The 22,278-nt window shown below is 34.9% G+C and overlaps 1 long non-coding RNA gene across 2 annotated transcripts in view; it reads right to left on the bottom strand.

The window, feature by feature from the left end:
• Nucleotides 1-20,727, bottom strand: part of LOC148653393 (uncharacterized) — a 43,860-nt gene extending 23,133 nt beyond the window's left edge. The window contains exons 1-3 of one of the 2 annotated variants that reach the window (XR_015941654.1): nt 20,591-20,727; nt 19,134-19,257; nt 18,412-18,473 (exon numbers count right to left, since the gene is read on the bottom strand). This is a non-coding gene — a long non-coding RNA (uncharacterized LOC148653393). The remainder of the gene's footprint in view (nt 1-18,411; nt 18,474-19,133; nt 19,258-20,590) is intronic. The other variant, XR_015941653.1, reaches the window with a different exon arrangement.
• Between the last annotated feature and the right edge of the window lie 1,551 nt (nt 20,728-22,278).

The raw sequence follows: 22,278 nt of genomic DNA, 5'->3' as shown, positions 1-22,278 counted from the left end.
AGAGAAAAAAAGCTCTTCTGCGTGATTCTGTCAACTGTCGGGTTGTTCCTTCTATTGCATAGTGAGTAGGCCTGGAATCCCTGGAGTGAGTTTGGGAAGAGTCTGGGCCTGACAATATCAAGAAATACTAATCAAAAGGCTAGAATTGTCAGCTGTCATATACTGTATATGATCTCCAACTCTCCCTCCCCTCCACCAAACACACCCTCGCAATAAAAAGGAATATTCTCCTGCACCAAAAACTTCTACTACATTAAAAAAAAACAAATAAAAAAACATTTTATGAGCAGTAGTAACAAAAGCCTTCCCTTTCAGTTTAATAGCCAGCCTCAAAATGGAAAAACCTTACATTTCACAGGAGCGAACTTACCATATGTAATGTCTAATGAATGAGTACTGCTGAAGACATGCAGATTGACTCTAAGATTAGAACCTGTGTTCTTTAATAAATCAAAGGTCTAAGTAATAACGACTTCATTAACCCTGAGATGATCTAACATTTGAAACAAATTTCTAAAGACACATTAGTACTGTCTATCTTGTAAAATACATTTGATTACAAGATAATTGCTGAAAGAAGTTATGTAATATTCAAGTGTGTCCAATGTTCAGCACTGGAATGCTATTATTTCCATTTCTGAATGTTGGATTGTTTCCATTATGTGTAGCGTATTCATAGGCAATTGTAATGTTTTCAGCGTTCTGATGAAGGTTTCAAAGAAAGACGTGCTGTGATGTCTTTTTTGGAAACAATTTTTACATTCTTTGTACCAAACTGTCCTGAGGAGTAGAGATTTTTCCTTACTTAACAATATAGCTTAAATTAACTAGCAATGTTTTCTCTGTTTAAAGATGTCTTTGGCAAAGACTGAAAGACATATTAGCTACTTTGCAAGCAGTGTGAGGTTTGCAGTGTTACTTTCATCCAGAAGACAGAAAATAAAAGAAATAAAATACATTTAGCTTAAAATGTATTCATGCTGTTATTACAATGTAACTGCAAGCTGTTTCTTAGCCAAACAATGTGCGTATTCTGTATTGCATAAATTACTGAGAACATGAAAAATTGTAAGACTATTAGTTGTAGAAATCACAACACGGTATATTTTGTCTATATGCTGTTTATATGAATAAACAAGTTTCACATTTTCCAAAATACACAATGTTCAAAATTATTCACACCTTGTAAATCCTTTGAAAATAGATCTTTAATCTAATTTATTTTAGCCATCTGATAGCTTCACAGAGACTCAGACATTTTAACAAGGGTTCTGGAAGTCTCATGATTACCACTGGGCAATCAGCTTTACCTGTGAGGTAAGATAAAATATTAGAAACCTGAGCAACTCCAGTCATCACTTTAGACTCTAGTCTGAGTCTAGCACAAATCTAAGGGAAACAGCTGGGAATCTTTAGAAAACTCTGGTATCATCAGGTTACAATATCTACAAAACTGCTGTCTGAAACTGACCACCTGAACCTTTGAAGCTCCATAGCAACATAAAAGGCAAATATGGGAATATTCCAGATAGGAAATAATTGACTCCCTAGTCAAATGATGTAATTGGATGAAACACAAACTGAGTTTTTGTGCAGTTATATAATTTGCAGAGAAAGGTAAAATTAATCTCGAAAAAGAATGCCATCCTTTTTTTGAAGTATGACTGCATCTGCTCTGTATCATCTGGTCCTGTCTTTTAGAACTGAGGGATGGATGGATTCCAAACTATTTAAAGATGTGCTATCCAAAACTCTAGATCCCCCAGCTATGAAGCTCAAGTTAGGTTCCAAATGGACTTTCCAGAAGCACTGCGACAAGGACACCTACAAACTGCCAAATAGTTAATGGAGTATAAAATCAACATTTGTAAGTATCCCAATCTCCATTCCTAATCCATTGGAAGGTCTGTAGTATGAACTAAAGAAAGCTTGCAAGCCTTGCAATCTGGTGGAGTCAAGGAAGTTTAAAATACCTTCTTACGAGTGTCTGAACCTGTTGGAAGACTACAGGAAGTGTCTTTTCCATGTTATCAAATGAAAAGGAGGATCAACAAAATACGACTTTCTGGAGTGTGAATAATTATTAACATTGTGCATTAATAAGAATATGCAATTAGTTTTACAATATTTGAAGTGTGAATAATTTAAGGACACATTCCAGAATTGTGGTGCATTTTACAATAAACGGCAACATCAAGCACGTAGCTAGCTTCCGATTTCCTTTGAGAGGGGTTGAAGACTACATTGCTCTTTGGGGTTGTGTTTGAACTCTTTGCTCTCTGCAATGTACAGTATACAGAATTTACAGATTTCCAAGCACATTTTTGAAAAGTTCAAATTCTTTGATAATGTAATAAGTTGAAAAATTATAGCATGTTTAATATACATTTTTAACTGATATAATTTCAGTTTTGCTATAATTCCAGTTCCTAGATGATAACAGCAAAATAATCCATCACTCATTGAGTGAAGCAAATTAGCCCTTAGCCCTGTGAACTGCTGACCAAACCGGTGATGCAAAGCATACATTATGTGCAGAATATACTCATGTAACAGTTCAGCGATAAAAGCTAGACCATTAAGGGCTTTAAGTTAAAAATAAAAGTTTAAAATTTTAAAATTCATTCTCTTAATAAGTTAACAATGGAGACAAGTCAGAACTTGTGTAACAAGAGATCCTAATTTGGAGCAAGGTAGAGCATTAGTGAAAGTGTTTTGAAAGAGTACATTATAGAGTACCAATAGCAGTGTTTAAAGCACAGCACTACAAAATCCAATCCTAGAGGAAACACAGGTATGCAGCCTCTCCACATTGGACATAGCAATCACACAGCACAGATGAGGTACCTTAGTGTTGTTTCTGATGTGGGACTCAAATCATAAAGTAGGGTCTTAAACCACACCTAGATTCCTTATCTCAAATCCTAATTTAACTTTAAATTAACTTTTAATTTAACTCATTAATTACCATAGTAAAGCAGTCCTTGTTTTATCGATAGTAAGGCAACATGACCTGAGTTTTATTAAAGTTTAGTCACAGAATGTTTTACCACATCCATAACTGTATTTCTGTCAAAACTCCTTTACACAATTAAGCTGGTTAACTAAAACTCAGCTATGTTGCTGCACATGGACAAAGAGACACTGACTAACTGCTACATCACGAGTGCCAGGTTAAAGATCCTAAGCTCCACCCCCAGCTTCTCTAGATTGACAGCAAAGTCTCCATTTAAACCAGATGTGGGTCAGGGTCTGTGACAAAATGGTGGAACAGACAAGAGACAAGATAAAGATCTTGGATCCACAACAAGTAATATGTAAATCTATCCGCAATAACAAATACAATACAATACAATAGCGACAACATCCAATACACAAATGAGAATAACATTGCTAGTAGTAAAACAATACAAAAAAAATATGCTAAATAAATAAAATGTGCTAAGTGCATATATTTTTCTTTAAAACTGATCCAGGAGGCAAGCGACTGAATAGAGAACACAAAAACCTCATGAGATATCCTGTGACAAAGTTGTGCAACAGTCCTTCTGCACACACATAGGTTTGGGAGTGTCTGTGAAAGAGCACTTTTGCATGTATATGACAAATGTATTTTTGAATATAGGTGTGACTGTACAGCTGCTAAGTTCTCTATTCTCCTTATCAGTAATGATACTGAAATTGCTATTCATCTTTAAACTATTTACTTATTTTGTAAAGTTACTTTATTACTTATTTTGTTAGTGGATTTAACTGCACATAAAAATATATTTTATTTTAATATATTTTATTAGACAAATGCCCTTAAATTGTATTTTGTTGCATTAATTTTCAGACATTGTTCTGAGGATAAAAAATATGATTAGATTATATTCGGCTACAGAAAAACATGTGACAGTACGATCAGACGCTTCCTGCCATTCCCAAAACATTTTTAGTTGTTAAAAAAATGACAAAAAAAATCCAGTGGAATTTTTGGGGGGGTTTATTGAGCTCGACCAGTAAAGTAAAGTACGATTTTAATGTGCTCTTTGTCTTTTCTTACAATCATGATCTTGTGCTCCAATTCAGGAAATATTTAAAGAGCGTGTAGCTTTGATCGTTCAACTGTTACTAAGTAGCTTAAAGAGGTTTTAAAAGACCTAAAATGCATAAAGTAGTTGGAGAATATGCCTGGGAATTTGACAGTTTAGGGTGGTGTTATAAGTATAATATTAGAGCATTCCTACATTAAGTGTGGATGTGTATATACTGTATACAGTATATAAGCATACATTCAAAACTTCCAATAAGTTTAATGTCCCAATTAAAATGAATCAAAAATATAATTTCTTATCTATATATTACTCAATATAGTATTATCTTTCGCATTAAAGAAAATGTCTTTTTTTCCACTTGTGTAGACCCTGAGCCAGAGGAGGCCAGGTTTTTATGTGTAAAACGTTGTCTACAGGGTATAAACAAAGAACATGGGCCTGCTAAGACATGCTGGGTGATAGAACTAACCCAGATGGGAGCTGTGCCTGGAACTGCAATACACCAGTGTTCACAATTGGCAGTAGAGTTTAAAGTGAGACTGCCTTTCAAGAAGAAAGAAAAAAGTCTGATGTCCAGCTCTTGGATATACTCCTGAATCCAGACATAACAGCATGAAGTAAAATAGCAAGGTCTTGTATATTTAACGTGAGACAATGGGGGAAAAAAAACAGAGTTTAATCATTTTTAATCACAAGAGGGCCACGGTCAATTTTTCTGTCTCTCAAATGCTTGTTTTTAATCTGTTCAAAAAACAAATCCTTGGCTGCTGCACAGTAATTCTTTTCTGGCACGTTTATTTTTCTGATTGGCCGTGCAAAATGGTAATCAAAAGACAGTTTTCCAGATTTTTCTGCATTTTAGAAATGAATTAATTTGTTCTATCTCTTCCAGTTTTAAAAATGTTATTTTCTATGAAAATGGGGGGGGGGGGGGGGGGATACGTAAGCTCCTGGAGAAAAAAAAAGGATGAAGGATATATGTATACATTCATATTTTGAAGTGAAGTTTTTGTTCTAATAATATTTTTTTCTATAATGACAATGGGACACGTTATGATCGTTAAAGACCTTGTACAGTAAGTGTTTAAACAGCATTAACAATCTTGTTTTCCACGGGATCGAGCTATGCCTATTTATCAAATTCTGTATCAAAATCACTGTTCTCTGTACTGCAAAAATAATCTTTTTCTAGAAGGCAGACAACAGTGGGATTCACCTTTGCCATAAAATATACTAGTGCCAGTATTAGTAATTGCTATTTCGTATTTGATACTGTAGTTTTATTCTGGATAATTTGGCTTGCAGAAGCCTTTGCATTCCTAATTAAGATTGTTGTTACTGTGGGCAGTTTACCTGCAATTAAACCATTATAATAAGCATCAGTGGATGGGAACGAGAGAATGTGAGAGGTCAGGGAGAATCAGCCAAGCATTGGTATTTTAATAGATCCTTAAATACTGTTAATTAATCTCAGACAAATGCTTAAGCCTCCTGAAAATCTCCATAACCCAATCACATAATGTCATCTACACTGTAATGAAAGAGTGAGAAAAGCTGTGATTTCCAAACCCAAGTGTTATTTCCTAGTCTTTTAAAAGCCTTTTTCATGTAGCAGTACAGCCCAAAGGTATATTCAAACACCTCTCTCTCATTATTTAGAAGAATTTGGCAGAGTCCATAAGAGTGGATTGGCAGTGGATTTAGTCAAAGGCTAAGCTGTGTGTTTAATGTTATCTGAACAGAACTGCATATGGGAATCTGGTTTATCACCTGCCAACTCTTAAGAAATGGCAAATCCCGATTTCTTGTAACTGTTGTAAGCCTTAAATTACCGTAGATTTTTTTTTTGGGGGGGGTTAAAGAAAAGCAAAGGGATGGGCACCATCTCAAAGGTGGATGTTGAACTGCATAAATTACAGTCCTGATTATCATATGCTGTCCTTTGTACTAACAGGTGCTGTGATGCATTTACACATACAGTATAGCTCTTACACATCATTTTCCTCCATGTTAATTAGAGACCTGTGTTTCAAAAAGCACTGGATTTAGCATCACATACAGTATTTCAGCATTGCAGTGTTATGGACAAAAGATTACACGTTTATATATAATTTCAACAATATTGCTACAAATAAGGAATACACGATACTATTATGCATGTATGATTTATGTATTAATGGTATTAGGATGCAGCTGCTCATTTTCTATGTGATCCGTGTCCTAGATCAGAATAATTTCATCCGTGTCCAGTATAATCACAGTATCATAGAATATTTTACCTTTTATCAATGTAGACAATAATGAATGCAAAAAAAAACACTTTCAACATTCAATGTGTTGATGTTTGATTTTGAGATTTCCACCATATTTATGATCTATGTTATATATCTATGTACTGTTAGTACCACTAACTAAAAAAAAAAAACATCTTGAATGCTGCAGCTTGTTTTTATGTATAATCAGTGTGGTGTGTTCTTTAAGTAAAGCCAAGACATCAATACTTCAATCGAATTAGATTTATCAGTCATGTAGAATTATAAACTGCCTCGTATACACTGCCATGCGAATTAACACAACCAAGTTTGAATAAAAATACTGTACTCCAGTGGATCATAGTGGTAAGTCTATGAAGAATTTAAGATAGTGTATACTGTATATAGAGTTCTAGAGTCATGACTCATTGTAGCACTGTACAAACATTTTTGGGTCAGTAATGTTTTTTGATATTTAACAAGATAGTTTTGCCCAAAGGATCGAGTGGCCCCCTCTTGCTTGTAACCCTCTCAGATACAGATTTACCTTTTGAAACTGTATTGCTTCTCTGTTTGGGGTCATCAATGTGTCATCCTCATCAAATATCCTGTCACAGTCAGAGCGAGGCAGCTCCGCGATCACACGCGAGCCTCTTTACATCACTCTGTCTGCAGTGCTGCACTTGCTCGTCACACCTTCCCATTTTCACTTAGACATACTATTCTCTGGTGTTAAATGATTAAAAATTCTGAACAGCTGTGAATATAGTGGTGCCTTCAGAAACTGAAGTGATGAAAAGCATTGTTACATCAGACCTAGGAGTGCTTTATGTCAATTAAAACATTAGAAATATTAATGTTTTCCACATTTTTGGGTGAATGGATCTGCTGTTGAAGGGGTTCACATGATTAGTCTTGAGAGTTTCAGTTGTTTTGTAGAAATGAGGTACTCACAACCGTTAGAACCATTTGATACGTAGATCCAACACAACACAACTGCTTATGTTTACTTTCTTGTTCTGAAAAGATGGTTTTGTCAAAACATTTCACAGCTGTTACCTAAAACGTGTGACATATAATAATATTTAAAAGAACAGATTGTGTGATCTGTAATCTATTAAAAATTTAATTCTTGGACACGTGGACATGTCCCCTTTTTCTTTTATAGTGTGAAAATGCATTTTCAGCAAGATTGAGCATTACCTTTTGTTAAGAATGAGAAATAAATTAATTAACAATTGTTTAAAGGTTGCAGGTTAATTAATCTGAATACTTTGAAGATTATTTTTACCCCTGTAAATAATGCCAAACATTATGATAATTATATTGCCAGATATGCACGTTTGTGTGTCCTAACTTGATATTAGACAGTCCTAAAATGATATTAGAATTATAGGTCAATGATTGTGGAGTTAATTCCAGGGTTAAAAGTATTGAGAATAACAACATTAGAAATTTATTTTTTTAATTTAATTTTTAAATTAGTTTGTCCAGATAAACATGGCAGATAAAGATTGTTTATTACCATTTCATGTTTTAAGAGTTTTAAATAAAAAGCTTGTCTTTTCTAATATAGAACTTCTCTTAATTGAATTAACTGATACTCTTTACTTGTTAAAATGTAATTTACTGTCATAGAGGAGGCAAGCAAAGCAATTGGTTGAATACTAAATTCTGAATATTATTTTGAAGTTCAATACCACATAGGTTGTGATTTCTGGGGACATTACTCAGATGGCTCTTTTTGTTTATACAAAACATTATGTTGTATTTCCCTACTTTAAAATCATTAGAAACATACTGTACTGTTTAAGTAGTGGTTAATCCACTTTATCTATTTTTTTTTCAGAAAAATTTTATCTTTTTAACGCAGAAGCAATTTTCTTCTCCAATGCTGTTGCCTTCTGAAATGTATGTTACACACTTATTTTTTTTTCTCTGTCACAGATTAATTGGTTGCTGGAGCCATCTTTTTCCATAAAAAAGAAAACTGAAGCTCATCAATAGAACTACAAACTCTGAAAGCTCTTTGAACTTTACTGTTCCTTTTTCCTAGATGAATACATGTCCTTTTCCACTCTCTGAACTGGTTTGACCAGCCTTTTTTAATTTTCAGTTTGGCTGGGTGAAAATTAGACAGTTCTTTATAAATAATACTAATATAAATTGAGATTACTGCAAGATTTGATGTAATAAGATAGAAAACAAGTCTATCATGTATATACCGTGCATTTCAAGATAGTGTCAAGATAGCTTTAAAAATCATCATAGAAGGAGAAGTTGATGGAAATATCCATTACCATTGTATAATTATCTACAAGCATTTTGCCTTACTTAGATTACACTATTCTAAACCATATGTATCACATGTATACATGTAACTATTTCTCAGTAAATAAGAGCTCCTAAGCAAATACATTTACTTTGTAAATAAATACAAATATAAATGATAATAAAGGCACATTTTTAATTATTGTAATCAATAATCCATTATTAGCCTGGGACATTTGAGTTAGAGATGTTATCATATGACAAAAAATACTAGAGCATGTCCCCTTTTTGCACATACTTGCAAAATTTGAAATAACAAAATACTGTTCAGACATATACATAGTAAGAAATACATGTTTGTAAGTGTGCGCATGCAAAAATGATACTGGCTTGTTTTTAATAAGATGGCAATTATGTCATAGCTTGGTGAGAGTGACAAGGAAACATTGTCCGGGAATGTTGCTGTCAGGAATATTACAATGTGAAGTCAATTTGGCATTCAGTACCCAACTATTCACCATTATTAATATCTAGCAGCACTAAAAACTGACAAGAAGCCCCCTGATTGACCCCAGACCTTTGTGAATGCCTGCAACAATGCAGTAGAGATCACCTGAAGGCTTGCCTCCACATACCATGACAAAGGCTGATAACTCATGAGATGCCCATAAATGCAATTATCTTCAGTGTCTTAAACAGGTACCCCTATAATGGCATTACCATGATTCAGCCTGACAGGGCTGCATGAGTGCTGTTGGCATATCAATACGCATGATGGTTCCTTTAATATTGACAAAGGGTGTTGTTTACTGATGAAAAGACACCATTACACCATTTTGGTTGCACTACAATAAATGTGTATGTGTTTGTTAGTGTGGAGGTCATTAATCTCACTCTCACAAATGTTTGACTAATGTTTGAGACCTGTGTAACCACCTTTTGCTTCAGTAGCACCAATGTCAATGTTACTATTTAATCCTTCAGCATTGAAATATCTATCCTTACATGGTAATGGACATTGAAAAAAACTTTCCATATCATTCAATAGTCCAAAGTATCACCAGATTTTAACCTTGTTGACTCTACACGGACGACATATGTACTGTAGATACATGTATGTGTTTCTAAAATATTTTCATGACTATGCAAACATACAGTATGTGTATTTTAAAAAGTTGTATGTAAAATTAAGTGTAGCTCTGTACATTATTATCCTGTATTATCACCTGTTGTCAGATCAAGACAGCAGATTATAGAAAACAGCACTGTAACTGGTGGCTTGGGATGGAACAAGTACTTCACAAGTTTTCTGAACTTGGGATTGGCAAGACACTACATCGACTTGAATGGTTAAGGACTAAAATCAGACTTTATGGAAATACATGTCTGGACATTTTACCTTGCTCGTGCTTTTATCACAAAGACTCTTCTTGACATTGTTAATGTCAATATCATTATATTGTACCTTTACAAATGACAAAGCCAGTTTTTCTTCTGCTAATATTCATAGTTTGGTGGAATCAGCTTTCAGTGTATGGACTTTGTAGACTCTGAGTTGACAGTAATAACTTTATTTCTGTCTTGTATTCCATCAAGAAACTTTCTAGGTCCCTTTTTGTCAGTGTGATGCCATCTCAGTGTGCCAATTCCTTTTAATTCAAACAAAAAGCTTGAAGAAAGAATGCTGTACAATGTTGGGCTGTACTCAGGCTGTTAAATTGTATTTTTTCCAGACTTCCAAATACTGATTACCTTATAGTAGGTTTTTGAAAATGTCGAGACTGCTCTGATATCCACAAAATTGTTTCAACATTCAATATTAACACGTTTAAACAGGAACGTGTCTCAAAATCAAATTGACAAAATCAGTTTTTAACTCTGACATTGTTCTAGTTTACTGTTAAATATACAGTACATTTCTGTAAACTGGATGTGTGTGGATTTCCATGAAGGTACATAAACCATTGATTGTTCACACAATAAATGTTCTTCTTAATGGGTACATATGACAGTCATTTACCTTAGTACAATAGATCTCTCTCAGCACACTTCTTCAATGGTACAGGACTCATCAATATCAATTGGTGCATACCAATTACACTGTGGCACACTTTGAAAGAGACCTTTGCACCTGAGCAAATTGTGGTCACAGTACTGTATATAATTTATATACTGGATTAGACAATACAGATATACCTTTTAATACTTTAATAATTCGTTCAGGGCAATTCAGACAAAAGCCATTTTTCAGATGTGGATAGAAATGCCAACTGTGCAGAAAAATGATAAACTTTGGTGCATTTTCGTGTTTCCTTATATAAGAATGGGTTTGTCTAAAACAAGTGATTTTTAAAATTATTTAAACCTTCTATACAACACATTTTCTAATTCACATTACAATATTGCCAATCATATTAAAAGCTTTATATAACTAGTATAAACTATAATACGAGAAATAGTTTAATTTCACAAATAATCAACTAATACTACTCTCACTGAAATAATAAAAACAATATTAGAGAAAAAAAATACTTGCAAAGCTACATCTGGCATGGTAATCTGCTACCAAATCCTACCAAAACCATTGCCCTCAAAGGAGCCAATACAAATTGTATTTTCCTCAAAATATTAGTCCTACAATAGTATACCACATCTGCTGAGAGATGACCCATCTTCTGAGGTTACCCAGTCTTTCAGCAAACCTGATGTCTTATTAAAGCTATTATATATACATAGCATGAACAGGTCTAGAGTCAAATGGCTCTTTTACGTACCAGAAAACACTTTAAATGTGACACATTTAGCACATAACGTTTCAAATGTAAGCTGTTAAAATTGTTAGAATTTTAAACTTGAAAAAGTGGCCCCCCACTGTGCACTAAGCTAGCTCTTTGATGTATCTCCCTGTAATGTGGTTGTTATCCATAATCGGCTTGTATTCAAGGGGTACTGGAAAATGAAAGGTACCGCAGTTATGTTAGCCTTAGTGCATAAAAATGCATAGAAACTTAAAAAACACACACAAAACAGACAACTTGTAATTCACATAGTTTTGGAAATAGAATCAGCCAGATTTTAAAACCTTTTCAGATAGCAGTTTTAAAGCTATCATTGGGAGCAATAGTAAAAAGACTAAGACTGCCCTACCCAACTTGTGTTGTTTTATTAGATTTTAGTTACTGGCAACAACTGTTTTTTTCCCCCATTACTGTCATCCTGGCGCTAAGGGAACTGATGATTATGCTAATATTCGGTTTCTGTATATTTGCGATAACACGATGTTAAATCAAAAATAGGACTAATGCTATCTCTTTAAGAACTAACATGGAAGTATTAAATAAATGAGGATCAAAATCCATTGCAATGTACACCATCCTTTGCTTTTCTTGAAAAATGTTTAAGATGCACTCTTTTTAAGTGATTGGATAGAAAATTCACCTCTATGAATCCAAAAGATACCTTGTGAAGGCATGTTTTGCTGTTGCAATCAAGACAGTGCAATAGAAAGAAACTGTGAGACTACTTTAAAGAACAACATTGGTCTTTCAAAGCATACATTTGGAAGAAGTGTAGTTATGAATTAATATTCTTTCATTTTAATCTGTCAAAGGATATTATAAAACCAGTGAAGCTGAGAAATTATGATGATCATGTTTCTTCACAACAGTAAAAATAAGAAGAATTAAGAAAAATTTTAAAAAATGGAGAAAGAACTGCTATGATAAAAATAAAATATTACCACATCAATATGAAACAAAAGCTTTTCCAGATGCAGGCTTCTCTAGTTTTGCGGAAATCAGGTACTGATACACACAGATGTACACAAACATTGTTATTTTCTGTAGACTGGTAAGAGATTATTACTATGGCTCAGGATTTAATTTACAGCTGATAATTTGCCAGTAGAAGCTTTTGCTGATTAGCCTTCTTGTTGCACCAACAGTTTTTAATATAGTGCGAATTACCTGCTGTGCTTGTTTTTACCACCCATTCAGAGATGAAAATGAGTTACAACCTGGGGCACAATTAAAGCACAGACCAAGGAGTCCAAATTTACAAAAGAAAAAAATCTACAGGCTTCTAAATGAAAAAAGGAAAAAAACAAAACAAAAGCCAAGCAAAATGAATTAACAGTTTGACATTGTATGGATTGTAATTCACACTCTTGGTCCTACTAATGGCACTTCAGCAATGTCCAAATGATGTTAATCTAAGCTTTACTCTATTAATGTGTTCATTAAAGTATTCATGCTTCATGTCAAGTCATCATACAGTAGCAAATGTCATTATATCTGTCAGTATATATGTGTGCTCTTCCAAGAGTTATTGTGCTGTCTGTCTGCTGCCTAAACTGCATTGCACTGCACTGTCAAGTAAAACAGGGAATATATACAATATCTACAGTATATGTTGGGTAGGTGGAAAAAAAAGAAATTTTTTTCAACTAGAACAAATGAAGCAATCAATCTTGCAGTACGTAAGGCACGTCTTGTTTGAAATCATTTTAGAGTTATAGCTTTTGCTTTACCAGAAAATGTCAATACAACATTACATAGAAATGATCTTAAGCCGCATATAGTAATGGTTTCCCATTTCAATTTTTATTTCTCCCACATGCTTTTACAACCGCAATTAGCACCGTTGAACCATAACAGTTTTTTAATTAAATCAAAGGTACATGATGGTGAGGATAAAACAATATTATCTCTATCACAATGTGAAAATATCATAACTATATTTCTAGATTTACAGTACAGTACATCTTTAAAGAAATTTGAGTGCAGTACTTTCACTGTAGGGCCTATAGACAGTTGGGAGTGTAACAGTGCTGGCATATTAATCATAGTAATGTCAGTTTGTCACCTTAATTTTCCGTGTTTTTTGTGGTCTGTCATTCAATCTCATTGACAGAACTCTTCCATTTCATTGTTCATCTCTCAAAGGTTTCGCATACTCAGATTTGTTCCTCTCATCTTCACTAATTTCTGTTATCTAATCAAATCAGGCATTGGAGTATTCTTCCCAATTTACAATTCAGTTGCTCAGTTACAATTCTTCAATTCCTTAATTACACTTATTCATTTTATTCCACTAATCTAATCAATAACTCAGTCAATGCTCTTTCAAGCCTTGTTGCCTTCCCCTAAAACACAATCTTTGCACACGGTACAAAAACTCCCTATTTTCATCTCTAACTATACGGCTGATCCTATTTGGCCAGGGAGAGCTCTGTTTTCGTTAATCACCACTTGCCCCTGGCACAGTAACAGCCAGTTTATTGATCTCTCTCTTTCACATCCCTCTCTCCTCTGAGACTGCACATCTGCCTGCTGACAGCATAGCTAGGACGTACACACGACCCCATCCACACTATTCTCTTCACTCTCAGAATGGTGCCTAGCTACAGACTGAAACCCTTTACCTAATGGCTGTTCTTATACATGTTCTCATTAGTCCAGGGGAGTGGCCAATTCTACACAGAGCCTATCCTATCTTTTATTCTCCCTTATGTGGAATCTCACTCCTTCTGCGTCAATTATTCAATCAAACTAGGTGTATCTATTTTCACATATGTTTCTCGTATTAACAGGTAACGGGTATTAACAAGGTTCCTTCAAAAGCCACCAATCAGTATCTCACAGGGAGGGTTAATTACTCACTGCATTAAAAAAGGGTTTTATTTAAATTGTAGCAATGAGCTTGATAGAGTAATCAAGCAAAGGAAAAGCCAACTTTTTCCTGTGTACTTTTTGCAAAGAAAGAAAAGCTCATTGAAGTCGTACACCAAGTATGAACAAGTTTAGTCCAGACTACAACAATCTGCTTTGAATATTTTGAATTTAAAAAATACGTTATCTGCACATTTTCAAGAAAATTACATGTATCCAAACATTAAATATACTCAATTATTTTTAATTGTTTTATTGTCAGTTTTATTCCCTAAAACTCTGGGGAAACCTGTTCTCTAGTCCCTACAGGCTTTAGCTTAGCAGGTTTTCTAGATCTTTTATCTCTTGCTGAGGAAATTAATACCAATTTCTGCAAGTGAATTACTTGTAATTAGTTTTAAGTAAGAATAAAATGAGAATATCCGTAATCCCTGTGTGAATTGTGATGTCTTAAGAACAACCCTGCTTTGGTACATTGTAGAGGCAATAGACATAAGATTGCGAAGATTCCCAAATGACTCAAAGTACAGGTTGGGCACTAAGTGAGTGTGACAGGTATTCCCCAAGTGGCAGTACGCAATTGGCTCAGTGCTGCATGGGCTGGGTTGAGGGTTCAGCCAACAGTTTTCAACCTCCAGCAAAACAGTGGCCCCTGTGACCCCTTTAACACCCTGTGTGCCAGCAAGTGATGGTGATTTCAGCGAAGGAACAGATCTCCTCTGCTCCTTGCTGAAGAGTTTGTAGTGTGTCAAAAGATGGGGGGTCAGAGGAGCCTGTCTTCATGTCCTCATTCTTCTGTTGTGCCTATGAAACAGGAAACCTTGCACCTTGCCTGTTGCAGATGTCACCCTCTGGTGTAAGACGTTCTCCAGAAATAAATAGCATTAATTCTAAATTGAAATAAATATGACAAAAGGGAATCTTGTAATGCCAGATCAGGGTCTGTGGATATCTAATTCAAATAATCCCAACAAACAACAAGCACAAGGCAAGGTACACCATGGATGGTATGCCAATTCATCACAGGGCCGCCACACAGACAAAGACACAAACACATACTTTTACACTAGGGCCAATCTTCCAAGAAGCCAAATAACCTACCAGTATTTTGTTATGTGGGAGGAATTCAGAGTACCTGGAGCAAATCCACACGAACATGGCTGAGAACATGCTAACTCCACACAGATGGCACCCCAGGTCTGTAATTGAATCCAGGGCCCCAGTGCTGTGAGTAAGCAGTGGCTAGCTCTGCACCACTGTGCCACCCCAAGCTGTTAATCATTAATTTAAATAAGATTTACTTCATTTTTTTTACAGTCCTGGAGGAATAGGTTTATGAACATTTTTTAAACGATTCCTTCTAATTCACAGCAAAGCCTTGTAGAGTTGGTCATCTGTTATATATCAAATGTAAACTTGCTAAAAGTCTGCTTAGCATTAGTTTACTCAAGACACCTTTTGAAAATACTAAACTGAGTTTGACATTAAGAGGAATAAACTACATCACCTTTTTTGATCTTCATAAAGGTTGCAATAGACACGTTACACATTTTATCTTGGCTGACAGCAGTTACTGAGGTTATAGATAGCTTAGCTGGACCACACCATTATTTACTGTTTGACTAGGATGTCAGTCTCATTCTGCTTTTTTCAATATTGTTTGCACTTTGCCTTTGTGAAAGGTTCTTGATTGAGCTGCACAAGAGAAAATATTTCTATCTTTCAGTGGATCAATGAAGATGTGTTTACCAGGTCTAGGACACAATGTACACTCCGTAATAATAGATCTTAAGCTGCTTGTTGACTGAAAGCTTTTGTCTCTGTCACTTGCCAATCTCTCAACTGTTGCTCGTCGATTAAAACACACAAGGATGTCGGCACTTTTGTGAAACTATATCAATCAAACTTAAGCAGGCTGGGTGAAGCAGGGGTTTGTTACAAAAGAAGATTAATTGTAATTGAGGTTTTTGTAATTAAACTGGAGAGAGTTATTTTCTGCAAGGGTGAAATCTGTATGTTTGAGGTATAAAACACTGCATGCCAGCATATTAACAAGCTTTCTATGTTATATCAGCTTTCTCAGACTCAGGAGTTCCTCAGTTTTGCCATTAAATGTGATAGTTTTTCGGGCATCTAGAAATTCTGTTGGACCACTGTTTTCCTGTGCTCTGCCTATTGTGTTTCCTGGATGTCTAATTTAAAGGCAAGTGGTCTATGTTTCTAAGCTCTAATGTTAAAATTGCTAGAAGGAAAATACATTTATTATTATTACTTGCATGCATTTCTTAAAAGTGAATCAATGTTTAGTTACAAAAGGAAAAGCATTTAGAGAGTTCATGCTCTACATCAACACTACAGTTATGTTGAGGATGCAGTTATTTGCAAGCATAGTCACACAACCAGTTGAGAACATCAGGGAAGGAGGCACAAACATGCTCTTCTTATTGGAAGGTAATTAGTTACCTTCCTTACTGAGACCTGATGTAACATGACTTATTGGTACCAAGCCTGTTACACGAGGTCTTGCTACCCCCTTTGGAACATAGACAGCATTAAATTCTCCCACTGCAGGATTTCAAAGAAAACGAACATAATTCTTCATTGTCTAAGGAGTGGTGCTTTGTGGTTCTTATACTAGACTTGCCTGTAAGTGGCCATGATCAAATTCCAGAGGAGGCAGACCTGCACACATAATATGTAGATGCACTCCAAAATTATTCCACAGGACAAAGTCAATTTTATCGAAGAAGTAAAAGTATGTCATACTAAAGGAAAAAAAAAAACATGGCTAGATTTTTGAATGCAAGGAAGCAGAGCTCTCCACTTTGTTCTTTTTATGTTGTAAAACCACAGGTGATTGTAAAATCAAACGTATGAGAGAAATTTTGAGGCAGTATCCACACTCTTCATCATTTTCCACTCCATTACCTCATATCTACTTTCCACGACTGCTATTGGACAAAAACAATAATGCCGTTGTAACATATTCCGGGTTCTGGCAAAGGATAAAAAAAATGAATGCTTCAATAAGGAACATTTAATTTCAGTGAGAGACAACACTGAAATTCTGATGAATCTTTTAACATCGGTAGTTAATAGGAATTCTGTTTTAGTTTGGTATGGTGTAAATGTTAAGAGCTATGAAAAATAAAAAAAATTAGCAAGGCAAGGCTCTGTATTATGTGACATGACACAGCATTTACATTCTTCCCATTAAAATATTTAGAAAGCAATTTCAGTAAATGAAATTAATTTAATAAATGTCTACACAGTAGTGCTAACTGCAAACTGCTGAAATAAAAACACATTTCCCCATTATTTTAAAGTGGAATTATGGGTGGGGATCTCTTACTAAATTAATCCTAGCATTTACATCTATTGATCGGTTGCTGTGCATTAAGGGAAATTGTTTTCCATCTATAAGTACTTAAGAAGTTAAAGTAATCTGAATATACATAAAACCTTAGTCATGGATAACATTGTGGGGCAAAAGAGTCCTCTGTATTAAAGTCTGTGCAATCAAGCTCCTCCTTTCCCACCAATGGATGAATATATCAAACTGGTTTCTGGCGTCAGTGATTATTACGACTGCCACTAGTCCCCTAGTGTGCCTCACTCTATATTTATTTAATGGTGGTTTTGGCATAAAGTTGCGAGCTTATTAAATTGAATCAACCATTGTTATTTCAGTAAATTTGGGAAATGTCACACACAACATGAGGTTAAAAGGATCTAGTGTCTTCATACAAGTGGTGTTCCACTGGAAATCTCATGGGAAAACAATATTGCAAGTAATTTCTATGGTTTTATACATCACGTTGCATGCTTCTTTTTCATTCTTGCCTGTTTATCCCCTTTCTTGGGAATTTATCTTAGTAAGAAACTTTCGTTTCTCATTAGCATCACATCTTAAACTGTAATGAACATGCATGTACAGGCAATACAGGTACAATCAATCTACGGTATCATCTTAAATAGTGAAAGTGACAAAACCTTCTTTTCATTTAAGTAAAATAAAACTGTTAAATATTTTGTTCTTATATTAAAATGTAATGATGGTATTTTTTAATTACTAAAACTCCAATGCTTTTAGCAAACAATACTTAGTTGTTCTATGTTAAATTTGAAGGTAGTGCAAATTAATTAAATTTACAAAGTTATTGTACTTGTTGTTGTGTGTACCTGTATTCCCTTCACCAGACTTCTGGTTGCCTAGGAAACAGTAACCAGGGACATCAGAGAGTCTGAAAGGAGCAAATAACCTGGAAGTTATTTTCAAGGTTCCTTAAGGAAATCTAAACTTTTCAGATTGTGTGTTGAATAACCATTTAATAAAGTAAAAAACAACAACAAAAGTAACAAGTTATATTTTTTTGCAAGCAAAGAATGGAATAATTGAGATGTACATAAAGGTACTAATACCTTTTTTTTTTTCGAGTCAGGCTTCTGCAGTTGAAAATAAATGTATGTAAGTTTTTTTAATGGAATAATGGGGGGAAAAGAGAAATATAACAAAAGGCATCTGTAGAAGATTTGGTAGCCTGTCACCAGTCTGGACTTAATGGAATGCAGATCACTGAGTGGCTAGTGAATGACAGCAGCTGAATAAGCTAAAGGAAAGTGGAACATTAAGAGGGAGGGAAGGAAAGACCTGGCCACTGTGTCTGGACGGCCTGTCACTCTCCTCCCCAGGGCATTCACTGCCAGAGCTGGAGAAGAGGAGGGAGCAACATAATCTACTGACAAAATTTCAGAATTTACGAGAGGGGTTCTTAACAAGCTTAATGAGACAACTAAGGTGAAACTGCAGGCTCATCAACAGCATCGTACACAGCTATGCTGCAGAAGCAGGCAACTGACTGAATGTGAAAGCTGCTTTAAAAAGATACTGTATTAAGACTCACCCAACAGGCGTCTTGCCTTCATTGAGGAAGTGGTCCAGGTTGATTTTTTAAAAACGAGTGGAATCTTGGCAGACACGTAAAATTTTCCACTCCTTTATTATGCTCTGTTCCATTTTCATAACACCTGCAATAAATATGAAAAGTGGTCATAAAATCGGTTGTATTTTAGATAGAGATTTTATAAGGGGATAAAAACTTTAGAAGGTTTTTGCAAATGAGAAGCACCTAGGGCATTTAATATGATTTAGGACATTTTCTAATTTAATGGGCTCTTGTAACATCAGTCACTGGGGAAAGTGATGTTTTCAAAAGAAAAGCAAATACCCAGTATTAATGGGATTTATTGAAATTCATAACAATGGGTATTAAGGTAAATTATATCTAGAGTTAAAACTACAAAGACACAACATGAAAAAGACGGACGAATCATTTATGATGGGTCTTAAGAATATAAAAGTCTCTCAAATGTAATAATTATGTTAAACTATTGAAGGGCTATTAAAGATTTCATGAGATATCAAATGAAATAATCTAACACTGTGTTTCTTACACACTTAGCTGTGCAAGAGATGACTTCTGTTTACAACAAGTTCAAAACAATATAAATGTAAAATTACCTAATAAATAAAGCTAGCTGTAGAGTGGCAGAAAATCATGGAGTAGACTGATGACTTCTATCAAATGCAGGCAATTCAATATCACATGTATAAATTCGAGCAGTCGCATCAAATTATATATGTAAACCTCAAATTCCCAATGACTACCATAACAAATGCAAAATGCAAGGCATTGGAGGGCCATAAAGGCATGTCTGGTTGTGGCAACCTTTATTAAGCTATATCTCAATGCTACATATATCTGCAAAGCCTGGAGGGAAACTGGAATAAAAACTAGGTATCAAATAATCATGATGTGAGACTTCTCTTGATGAAATTTAAGACAACTGTGGCTTTTACTAAAACAGAATGAGGTCCACCATGTACATTGTGCATATTCATCCAACATTTTCCAGGACAGTCTACAAAGCAAAAATATTTTGACCTCTTTAAGAAAGCAGTCAGGGCATTTTCAGACAATTTGAGTCACAGCAGTTTTTGTGTAAGTCAAGATCAACCTCCATTTTATTTTCCTCATCAGTCTTACAAAACAAGAATCTCAAAGGTACTGGATCTGGTGTTTTATGGCCTTTTGCATTATTTGTAAGCATTTGCATTCTGTAAACACCACCCTGAAATAGTGGTAATGTGTTTCATATCCAAGAGCACAGAAATGCATAAAATGTTGTACGTCTGTGTCTGCTTGTACGGTATGTTTATACTGTACATCCAAATTAATCACACATGATAATGTGTGTACTGCATATACAGTATATAAATATCTGTGCAGTTAAAGAAGTGTCTATTGAAAAATACATCTATAATGTCTTTCAAAGTAATGATAAAAAACAATTCACCTACCTCGTAAGCATTTACAGCAATTTCTAGGCTCCTGTCTATAACATAGACAGTGTGACAAAATTGAGAATGTGTACAACAGACTTGAAAGCTTAAGGACTTTACAGAAGCATACAATATGCTTAGATACTAAAGGTGTGGCTTATGCACCACAACACATACTGTTGTACACATGACTACCAGGTCTTTCCAGGACTTAACAGACATGTGTAGTGTACATAATAGGACTGTTCCCTTTGTTATGCCTCTGAGAATTGTACAGCAGCATTGTCTGAATCCTGTCACAGAGGGGACTGAACTGCTGTCATTTATATCAAAAGCATCAGTGTACCTTGAAGTCCCTATGCAAACATTGACTCCAGGCTTTTGTGGAGGAAATGGATGCAGCACTACAGAATGTTACCCAAATATGTACATTTTAACTTGTATATTTCAAATTTCTGGCTTCTTATTATTACATTTTACATTATATCTAGCAGGTAAGAAACAGAATAATATAGCCTCTTTTTTAGGGTTGCAATCTAAGGTGGAATCAATTGATCTTATTATGAAATATTAATTAGCAGTAGATAGTGTTTACAAATGCTAAGGTTTTTATATATCAAGATTCTCCCTTTTGTATGCCTCTTGACACACAAACTTGCATCCGTTAAGTTTTTAAGCCACAATCAGTGGATAATGTTCACAATTTCTGATGATGGCCCTTTCATGTGCAAGATATATTTGAAAGCAGCCGACATTTTTGCATTGACAGTCTTTTATCTAAACAACCAGAGAGCTGACAGACATGCAGCTTGGGATCAATGCCTGTTAATGAAAAAGAAAAATAAGTCAAGGAAAAATAAATAAAAACATGAAACGGTATGTAAAAACATTGGTGCTCTCTTGATAAAGTTGTGAACCTGTGGTACCAGGTTACTGTTACAGGAGGAATGAAAAGAGGACTTGGAGAGACAAGGGAAAAAATGAAATGTGCTCTTGCTAAATTAATACTGTGGAATGTAGTAAACAATCCTACATATGTTCAATTATGCACAAGCAAGGGATTAATTATGGTTGTAAGCCATATGTTCTAGAAAATGTATATAGAAACATTTTAGAAACAAAATCTTTGTTTTTCTTCTTAATTATTAATATGTATTGCTGACACTTGCACTGGTTTCAAACTGTGGTCAGAATGAATCTGTTGGTAAAACTGACATTGACAACCACGAACCAACTCCTAATTTGTCATTTGTTTACACTCAGTGATCTGTTCATTGCTTTACTAATAAATATGTACTCTATACTCACCAAATGAGACACAGAATCTTGATTCAACAGGCAGAAATTTTACCAGTATGCAAGCCGGGTTGATACCCATGTTAACATGCAAGCTGTAACCCTGTAGTGATGAGTTCCTGTATAATGTTACTATTGTAAGGATGTCTGCATTGGATACCAACAGCTCTGACATGTCTAGTCACTGTAATTATGATTATAGATCTTCCATGACGCTCTAGTGCATCTATAAATGGAATTCTTACTGTGCAGTATCCCTCCAGTGGTCCAAATGTTACTTACTTTTGACAGGGTTCATAGACACAACGCACCCACTCATATCATACTGAACTGGTTTAATTGGTTAGCAATGTGTAATAACAAGTACTTTTGGTATGTGTAAGAAATAGGAATGCAGAGATTACTTTTAC

Source organism: Lepisosteus platostomus, chromosome 10 (genome assembly GCF_059453375.1).
Source record: "Lepisosteus platostomus isolate fLepPlt1 chromosome 10, fLepPlt1.hap1, whole genome shotgun sequence".
Lineage (NCBI taxonomy): Eukaryota > Metazoa > Chordata > Actinopteri > Semionotiformes > Lepisosteidae > Lepisosteus > Lepisosteus platostomus.
The sequence above is the reverse complement of the archived record's forward strand: the minus strand, read 5'-3'. Positions and strand labels throughout refer to the sequence as shown.